Below are 10,480 nucleotides of genomic sequence, written 5' to 3' on the forward strand. Positions count from 1 at the left end.
CCCTCAGCTTTCTCTCCGCTGTTGGGCCTTCATTATCACCAGACCACTGGCTTAATGGGGAGTCACAGCAGTGGGGGAAGGCCTCGGAAACGTCGCTTCTCAAGGAGCGTTACGAACAAGGTGTTCCGACAGAAGAGGGATATGGCTGGCTGAGCATTCCCAAGCATTCTTGTCATGAACGGGGCAGGGAGTGGAGTGCCTTGGAACCAAACTGGGCGGCCAGAAAAATAAAAGATTTAACAACACCCTCAGTTGACTGAAAAATAAATAAGACCAAGGACGCAAGAATGCGGGAAGGGTGGAGGGAGGTAAGAGGTGGGAACCGGAGCCAGGGAGGGGTTGGGATGGACTTGGACAATGGATTTGACCATGCTGAGATTCAAGTGTCTTCCCAGAGAAAGACTAAGATGACCCAGCCAAGGAAAGATCAACAGCCACCAATTGAGAATCTCACAGACTGTATAATTGCAAAACAACAGACAAAATTATGATGAGGATGATAGCTTATATTTATTGAGTGTTTATGATGTGCTAGGAATTGAGCTAGGCTTTGCAGGAATTTCCTCACTCGATCCTTGCAATAGCCTCAAACGTTGGTACTAATATTATCCCCATTTTACAGGTAAGGAGGCACAGAGAAGTTAAGCAACTTACCCAAAGACACAGAGCTAGTAAATGGACTGGATATATTATAATACATGTATTGGAGTGTGGAAGGAAAGTGCAGTACAACTCTTGTAGCTTTGAAAATGGATCCTTTTATTTCCAAAGACGAGGAGGATGTCTCTTTAGGATCACATGCTTTTATTTTTGAAGTTGAGATCCTTTAAGTACAGATCCTTTAACTTTTTCCCTAAATGTGAACACGAGGCATACTAAGCATCCTTGTGCCCTAATATGAAAGCTCTCTTAGTGTCCATCAGTGTGGATGCTACAGAAGCACCAGTTCACGTCCACGCAAATCCATTTGTCAAAACTTCAGCCTGGCTTCCTGTTGAAAGCCCCAGACTGACTCAGGAGTTGGGCTTGGCTGCTTGCAGCCACCTCAGACTTATTAGCCATGATAAAAGAGCAATAATAATAACAAGGAAACAAACTGTTGAAAAATTAAAGGAAAATTATGCCTCCTTTGGAAAAGCATCTGACGACTGAGCTGTCACACACAGGCCCTGATGTCAGACCTGCTGTGTTGTGGACATCACACCCACAAGGGTAGGACTGTGAATGTGTCACTCTGGGAGCCTGCATTCCATCACTCAGAGAAGAACTCTAGGGAAGTCCTCCCCCTCCTCCACCAGGCACACGACCCTGCAGCAGTTAGTAAAAATGTAGCCATAAAACACACACAGAACTTCATTAGACTTGTTCCAGTATCATCTTTGCAGCTTAAGAAACAAATAATATCTGAATTTTCGCACGAATTAGAGGATCTCCTCTTTAGAAGAAGTAGGGTTTTCTCTTTGTACAGACAGTCATTAAACAACAATAGACAAGAAAGCCGAGTTCCTTTTTAGTGCCATCCTACAAGAACAATAGACTCTCAGCAACCCAAGTCTCATTTTTCCTTCCAAAACACACTTTGCTCCGCTTCTCCTAGCTCACTGGCCTGTGGATTAAGCCCTCTGGAAAATAACAAATGAAAATACTCCTCAACAAAGCAAGCAACTGCCTATCAGAAATGTTTTCTGAGGAATCAAATCCCTTCCAGCCGATTATTCAGCCATCCCTCCCATTGCTTCAGTGGACACTTTTGACACTCAAACAAAATGACCCAACTCACCAACTCAAAACACCCAAGGTCAGCTAGATGAGCACGATGAGAATGAGTAGGGGCTCTCCCAGCAAGTTCCCGGCTTGCTGGCTTCCCAGCATCAGGAGCTGTCACATGTTTGAATAATTTCATCACATCCAGAGGGTGGCCCAGCTACATAATTTGCAGGGCTTGGTGCAAAGGAAAATTCAGAACCCCTTGTTCCAAATATATTAAGAATTTCTAGACAGCCACAACAGAGCATTAAACTAAGCACAGGGGCTTTCTAAGTGTTGGACCCTGTGTGACTGCAGTGGCTCTATCCCACTGACACCGGCCCCCCCTGTCCCGGGGGTCAGTCCCAACTTTTGCCTTTACCTGTACCCTTGCTCTATCATCACGGAAGGCAGGGGGAATCTTTGCTGTCTAAAACTTTTCTGTCTAAAGCTCCTAAAGTAGTTAGGAGAATTAAATGAAATACGACATTGAACATGCCTGTAACCGCACCTGGCTTACAGCAGGCACTCAACAAATGTTAGCTATTATTATTATTGTTGTTATTATTATTATTATCTTCATTATGCCAAGGTCCCTCGACAACTCCAAAGCTACCCATAGGCAAGAATGATGGGTGGGAAGAAAATACACCCCATTTCGACAGAGACCATCTATTAGCTACTGCTGTTCAGAAGTCATTTCATCAGCTCTGTGTGAGAGAGTGCTATAAATTAGGCATTCTTAGCTTTCTCTTTATACCATGGACCCATTTTATGCAGTCTGCTGAGGCTTACAGACCCCTTCTCAAAAAAATGCTTTTAAAATGACAAAGTAAAATAATAAGATTAGAAAGGAAGTTTATCTTGAAATACAATTATCAAAATACTTTAAAAATAAATGTGTGATATCATAATAACATATGTGCTTCTTTATTAGTACATTAAACAAGAATATCTAGTGTAGGTCCAATAACTTCCGTAATATCAAAGTAGTGATGAATAGTGATATTTTGAGACATCTGTAACAAGTATAACATGATATGAAAATATCTGTAATTCCTCTTGGTGCCAATCAGTTACAGCTATTGCTACTGGGGAGTTTTGCTTACATTCATATTGAAATTGAATTGAATTCACACTGAATGTTGAATTTTAGTTAGATTACTGAAAATAAACATGTAATTTTTTTTTCAACATCCAAGTTCACAAACCCTCTGATTTCTCCCCATGGACACTAAGAGATCTTTGGATCCCAGGTTAGGAACTCTTGCTGTTTTACAGCAAGGACTGCTTGTTCAATTCAGATAGCCTCTTGAGACTACTTCCACATGGCCAGAAGCCTCAGCTGAACAATTTACAGGAGGCAGACCCTATAGTGCCTTGGCAAAATAAGTAGGAATTTTTTTAAAGCCTCTAGAATACCCAGAGTAAGTAATGCCTTAGCTGCAGTGGACAGTAGGTATCTGGAGACACTCAAGAATTTAAGGGTTGGGCAACATATATAAAGTTGCAGTTAATCATGTGAACTGCTGGGAGGGAGATCAGTTTCTTCTGGAGGCCCCTACATGCCAGGCATCAAGAAGGGATAAAAACGTGCTATGTACCTACCCCAGGTCTTCCTTGGAACTGCCATGGGTGGTGGTTTGCAGCCAGTTCAATCCAAGGCTCCATTTGGAGTTCCCGGCTTCACATGGCTCATCCCATCCCCCTGCTGCCCACCTTCCCCACTGAAAACCCCATTGCAGTTCTTTCCCAAGGTCACAGTGCAGAACCAACATCGATCACTTTGAAAAACAAAATTCCAGAATTATTATCAGCCACTCCTACTCAATAGCGCCTCACTGAAAACACCCACGTTGAGCATTGACCCTCCAATTCCGTTCCACAAATTACTAGTTTCCTCACAAGTATTTGTCCAGGTGCTTTCAGAATTTTTGTCTAATTTAAACCTTACAACAGCCTGTGCAGATGTTATTAACCTTATTTTCCAAATGAGGAATTTATATTCTTGAGCTTACATAATTCACCCAAAGTCACTCAGCTACTCGGTGGCAGAGTCGAATGTGAACCCAGGTATTCTGACTCTAACCTCCGTGTTCTTTGTACCACATTCCAGCTGCTTCCAGGCAACAAAAACTCATAGCCTCCTGCTCCTTCAGATACACAAGCAGCCAAAGTCTACTCTTCCCCAACGTTCCTCAACCCACAGCCTCTGGCCAATGGAATTAAGACAAGTGAAAGGTAAGCTAGGTGCTCTCTGATTTTCTCAGTGGACATAATTGAGACAGAGGCTGAATTTGGGCCAAATCTAAAGTCCTTTGCAGGGGCTTCCCTGGTGGTGCAGTGGTTGAGAATCCGCCTGTCAATGCAGGGGACACGGGTTCGATCCCTGGTCCGGGAAGATCTCACATGCCACGGAGCAACTAAGCCCGTGTGCCACAACTACTGAGCCTGTGCTCTAGAGCTCATGCTCCACAACTACTGAGAGCATGTGCCACAACTACTGAAGCCAGCACGCCTAGAGCCCATGCTCCACAACGAGAGAAGCCACTGCCATGAGAAGCCTGCACACTGCAAAGAAGAGAAACTAGGGCTTTCTCTAGTTTCTCGCCGCAACTAGAGAAAGCCCGCACGCAGCAACGAAGACCCAACACAGCCAAAAATAAATAAATAAAATAAATAAATTTATTTTAAAAAATAATAAACTAAAGTCTGTTGCAAAGAAAACATCTTGTCAGTAGTCACCCTGGAGACAAGGCTGAAATAATCTTCACCTTTCAGACCCCACTTACCTCATCCAATAGGATATATCATTAGCCCTACTGAGGGAATTTTTTAAAGGTTCCTAAGAGGGATCCCCAAAAAAATCTCTATGAGACAGTCATATGCTCCAAGCTCCACTGTCATACACAAAAGTAGAAGACCTTCTTCATATTCCAAAAAAGACTCAATAGACTTTTGGAAGAAGTCTGCAACAGGCAAAGAAAGGGCTGGCAGGCAGACTAAAATTTCTCAGATCCACAATTGGACCAATAAAGACCTAGCCCCCAAGATTGTTTATGTGGTGTCTATAATATAGAGTGAGGGGGATGTGACAGAATAGGAAATTTTAAATTCAACACAATTACAACAACATCAAAGAAACTGTACATCTAGATAAGGTCCTACAAAAGTAAAAATAGTCATTTTAATAGTGGGGTTCATGAAGTGGTCTAATAGTCCAATAATCAAAATATTATAGTAAGCATTTTGGCTCCTTTTGATTTGGGGCTTGGTTTTCATCAGAAAGCATGTTTGGAATGCACCTCTGCTGGCCACATTTTAAATAAATAGGCAGATACCCTTAATAACAATGAAGATGTTCCTGAGAAAGGACAGGAAGGAGGTTCTAAGGGCCGGGGTGTGGGGGAAGAATCCAAGAGAAGAGATAATGTGAATCCAATGAACCATAACAAGGGGCTCAGCCCCATAAAACAAACCGAAGACAGAGTGTGCTTAGGTGCTAGTGAAATCAATATTCAAAGAAGTATTTTACAGGGTATCTCTTTTAAAACAAAGCCAATTAAAACACTGGTAGCTTCTTTAAATGGGCCATCCTGCTTGACCCTATTGCAAGCTTTGCTTGCTCCAGATTCGGGCCAAGGGCCTCTGGGAAGACCAGGCTTTCCAGGTGGGCTGCCCAGTGGCTTGGCCAGCCATGTTCCCCTTCTGATGACCCCTTGGGTCTTCCTCTCGGAGAAGTGAGCCCATGTCCATCCCATCTACCCAATAATTCATGGGCAGTCAGATGAACTGATCAGCACCACACAAGCTGAGTAGCCTCCACGGGGTCCTGAGTGTTCACTTTTCAGCCGGCTGCTTTCGTGTTTTACAGAAGACTGCACTAGAGTGCCTACCCGTGTACGCCAGTGGCTCCCGGTGGTCACAAACCAGTCAGCTGCATCCACTTCTACACTCGCACCAACTTCAGATAAATGAGGCAATTGATAAAGATGGGATGTTGTCATGGGAACAGCTCAAGCACCCCTAGTAAAGGTATCTAGTCTTTAGTACCTCCACCAGGTACATCCCTTGGCCAAAATTCTGAAGACCCCAGAATTAGGAAGCCACTTAAGGGCTCCTACTGGTCTTCTTTCCTGTCTCATCCTTAGGAAGGCATCTCCCACCCTATTCTCAGCTTTCACAGACTCAAGCTAAACCTGCTGGGCTCTAGGCATAGCTAGTTTCCCTGGGTCATCAGATTCTGAGGGCCGAAGTGGATCTTACGGATGATCGGGTACAAACTCCTTTGTCCAAATGAGGAAACAAAAGCCCAGAGAGGTGGAGTGTATTGCTGTGGGAACACAGCTTTGCTGGGACTACAAAGCCAGGTCTCCTGACTGCCAGTCGCATGACTGTTCTGCACCCTGCCTTGTCCACACCATGCTCCGATCACTCAAAAACGTGAGTCTGGAATTCTTCAAGGAAGGTTCTTAAAGAAATATCTTTTTTTTCCCCCTCTGAAGTCCAATGAATTTTTTATCAAATAACTCTGAGGGATCCATGGAAATTTCTACTCCAGCACATCTCAGCTTCCCGACATCAAAGTCACTCAGCTTGAACATATGTCCCATCCTAACATTAGCTGCTGTGGGAAGCCATCCTCCCCCACTGCACTCTTTGTTTCCTGCACAGCTTAATAGTCTGGGCTTTAAAACCCTGTGCGATTTAAATAAACGTAATAGTCACATATGTCTAATAAGAGCGTAATTGCAGCTCCTCAAAACAAATCCAATGATTTAAAATCCTATTATGAAAAATTAGATAAGAAAACATTAAATAAAGTTTATTATCTTCTCTGTCTGTTCAGTTCTTCAGCAATAGATTTAAGAGAAGTCCAGCACCATACGGCTGCCTCCCTGCCTCTGTCTTCAGGTGACAACCCCCAGCTCAGACAGAGCCGGCGTGGCTCACCCAGGCTGACAGCCCCGCACGGTCAGTTACCCAGCAACAAAGCCAGGATTAGAAGCGTGGTCTTAAACACCAAGGCTACATGGAGCCCAATCCTCCCAACCGGCCCCTCCCACAACAGAAATGATTGTCACTTAAATTCTACCGGAGAGGGACCCTAACGAGAGAGATAGGCTGAAACGGCCGAAAAAGGTACCACCGAAAATCAGCTTCCGACTTTATATTCGATTCCTTCAAACCGTGGCGTTGCTTCTCAAGTGTGTTAGCAATTTCTACCACGGCGTTCTTGGTATCCACCCTACCCCATCTCCCAGAGGTCTTTGAAAATCCCATCTGTTCAAAAGGACTTAGGGAGGACTCCAACTTGTGGAAGCGGGGGAAGGACTGAATCACTTTTTAACGATTTGTATAAACCTCTATGGCTGGGCTTGATGCTTTAACATTAAACAGGCTTCCTACACTGAGTTTTCAAAAAGCAAAGAACACAGCCCAGTGCTAACTCTAACTTGGGGGTGGAGGTATAGGTGGGGTTGAGGAAGAAGTAAAACATTACAAGATTCCAGAAAGCTAAATTCTACTTCCTGGAAATGAACTTTGACCCAAAGCACTCACTTTCTGGCCTAGGACCTGATATGAGTTCCTTCCAGTTTCCAATTAGCTAACTGAGTGCACTTGAGTAAATATTTTAACCTCTCACTTTCCATTTTGTCTCAGCCTTTGAAGTCGTCAAAAAGGTAATGAAAGAGGATCTGCATAAAGTTGGTAAATTAATGGGAGCATAAAGGTGGAATCATGACTGTGAATGTAGGGCTTCTCAGAGGTCCAGAAAGGCCCAAGGCATTTCCATTTGGGGGAGCTCACAGTATATTTTAAAAATGGGAAGAAAAAAAAAAACGAGGAAAGAAATCAAAAGGGGGTTGTTTGAATTTAACAAATAGATGCTTTTTAACACAAAAGAACAAATATAATTGAATTTGAGATCTTTCATACATATGAGGCCTGGATCAAAGGCATCACCCTACCCACAACCACCCTAAAAAGGTCTCGACTAATGCCGCCATCTTGAACAGTAACACAAGAGAACTTACAGCACGGTTGTTCCCTCAAAGTTACTTTCTTCTAAAATGCCTCTGTAAAATAGTTTGGAAGCATGGAGGATTGTCTCCATTATATTTATTATTTTTTCAAGTGTGATCACACACTTCCAAATGACCCTCATTCCATGTTCCCACTGTTTTTTAAAGTCTATCCATATAAGCCATGAGTGATGGTGTGGGAATAATGTGATCCTACCTGACTTCAGATTATAAGATGGAATTGATGAGTTATTTCATAGTCTCAGAATTCTAGGTCTCAAAAAGAGGATAAGTGGAGCCTTCTGCAAACTCCAAATGCAGCTATTAAAGTCATTCTTGTTCTTTTTAAGAATTAAAGATTATTCACTGTTATAGAGCTCCATAAAGTCATTCTTAAAATCTCTTAACAGCCTTTCCTGGTAGCATCTCTTACCCCTGAAGTTCTTCCCAATAACACGACTTCACCTCTCCTGTTGGAAATCAACTCTTCCCTTGACCTCAGTGGAATTAGCGCATGGCCACTCATGATCCCCAACTACGCTTTTATGCAGTGAAAGGCTCTATCTTATCGCATCTTCACAGCCATGCCTATAGAACCAACTCCTGAATTAGACCTTCCACAGAAAAATTCTCAAGTCCAAACACTCACTCACTTTATCCCTGTTACTAAGGTCAGTTCAGATAACCAGCAAGACACCTGTGAACTTAGACTCACAGAAGCTTATGCTTCATCATAACAAGACACATGCTCCCACAGTCCTAGGAGTATCCTAAATCTTGGCAAAGACGGATGGTGAAAATATAAATTTCCTGACTCGGCGTTGTCATTTACCAGAAAGAAGATCAACTCCCCACTGTTTCCAGTTCTATCCACACATAGGCCAATTCTTCTCCATCGTGTCCAAGCAGAATCAAAAGAGCCCCTGTCTTAGAAGGCATTTGGGGCTGCTGACTCACTTCTGCCTGTCTGGTCGTAGTATCCCATCACGGAACAAACAAAGGGTTAGTTTGTCCCCATATGAGATGACAAAGCTCTTTGCCAAAATTGTTTTTGTTTTTTGTTTTCTGGACAGAGATGTGCAGTTCTCCCCAGTACCCTTGCCTACCTGGGCTGCCTGACCACTTTTTCCAATGTGGGTGCATACACCCTTGCCTGTTTCCAGCCATTTTCCAACACCAGAATATACTGAAGATAATCTGCCTTTCTCTACAGCTAATGTAATGAGTCAGAAAAACTACCAACACAAGACATCTCTAGAAAGTGAGAACGTGTGCTCTGAGCCCCAGTAGCTACTCAGCCAACCAGTACTTCACTGAGAAGAACCCATCCCCAGCTTTCAGAATTTCAGAATTCAATCCAGGGAAATGGCTTTGTCACAGAAAGAGAGGGAAACCAGGGGGCTTTTAACTTCACAGTGATCGAAGACCAGACTCCATGCAGGGAGTTCACAGATAACATCCAAAGTCGCCCTGCTGCCCTCCAAAATAAAATCCCAAGACAACCCAGTGAGGAAAGCACAGCTGAGGCGAGCTTCACTTCCTGCCAGCTGCCTCCGGGAGTCTGGTTTATTTTCACCTGTCTGATTCAAGGCAGGTTTCTCCTTCCACTCAGGTATTTGAATTCCAGATTCAAAAGAAGGTTTAAAAGTAAGGACTTACCTCATTTACCTAAAGATTCTGGGTGGGAAATCCAATAGCTGTAGTGAATGGAGGGAAGGTAGCGAGCAGCGCTCACTCCAGCTCCTACAGGGACAGGGAACCGGGAGTGTTATCACGTCTGAGCTCTCATCAGAGTGAAGATCAATGCACATGACAATAATTTTAAATCATTTTGTAGGATGTTAAGCAATAAGCCACCAACCGGGAATTCCCTAAGTCACTTCCCCCTCTTCTGATTGGCTGCTGGGCCCTTTAAAAAAATAAAATAAAGGATTACAAACATTTGCTCATTTGCATTTGGCCAACTCACACGTTAGCGTTCAAACAAAACAGGTCTAACCAGGTTATGCCTGTGTCTCGAGAACAGAGACAACCTGTTAATGGATGAGGAATTGATTTGGTGGTGACTGTTCTTTCCAACTTAGAGGCTGTTTCAGGTGAAAAGCACCAGGCTTGCTCCCCAAAGACACCAGCAGGAATGGAGAATGTAAGAACAAAGTGAGCAGAAGCTCAAATCTGGAGGAGATGATGGTACAGGGCATTCGGGGGCGCTCTTAAACCTCTGTCTCATGTACTAGCTTGTATTCGGTCCACTCTGCTTTGACATCAAGGTCTTTGCCCTGGCCACACAGGTATCAGGTTCTTAAGGGACTCCCGGCCAGGTAGTGGGAACATAGGTTCTCTCTCCAGGCACCATGATTAACTCCTTAACAGTGACCCCTGGCAATTTCAGTGGACTTTGAAAAGCCCATCTCCCCTGGTCCCAGGTAAGAGCTCTGGAAAATTTGAAGGGAGGGTCCTGGAAAGGAGAGTCGACCCTGAGTTGTTCAGGTAGAACAATCAGCTCTCAACAATGCGAGGGCTGACTATCTGGTTGGTGCATTATCCAGATTCTTTACTTCCTCTTGACACTTCTACGGTCTTTTTTACTATATATCAACCCTCCCTACAGGTGCTAGAGCGGGAAAGACCAGGATGCTGTAACTGGAAATACAACAACACACTTTGGGCAAGAAGAAGATGGAATCTGGGGGAGGATCCACGGATTT

At 43.7% G+C, this 10,480-nt stretch overlaps 1 protein-coding gene across 4 annotated transcripts in view; it reads right to left on the reverse strand.

The window, feature by feature from the left end:
• The window catches only part of EHF (ETS homologous factor), a 42,458-nt gene extending 32,910 nt beyond the window's left edge, over positions 1-9,548 (reverse strand). For 3 of the 4 annotated variants that reach the window (XM_007181059.2, XM_007181058.2, XM_007181056.3), the window contains exon 1: positions 9,432-9,548. The gene's annotated coding sequence lies outside the window, so the exon portion shown is untranslated. The remainder of the gene's footprint in view (positions 1-9,431) is intronic. The other variant, XM_007181057.2, reaches the window with a different exon arrangement.
• Positions 9,549-10,480: the final 932 nt, after the last annotated feature.

Source organism: Balaenoptera acutorostrata, chromosome 9 (assembly GCF_949987535.1).
Source record: "Balaenoptera acutorostrata chromosome 9, mBalAcu1.1, whole genome shotgun sequence".
Taxonomy (NCBI): Eukaryota; Metazoa; Chordata; class Mammalia; order Artiodactyla; family Balaenopteridae; genus Balaenoptera; species Balaenoptera acutorostrata.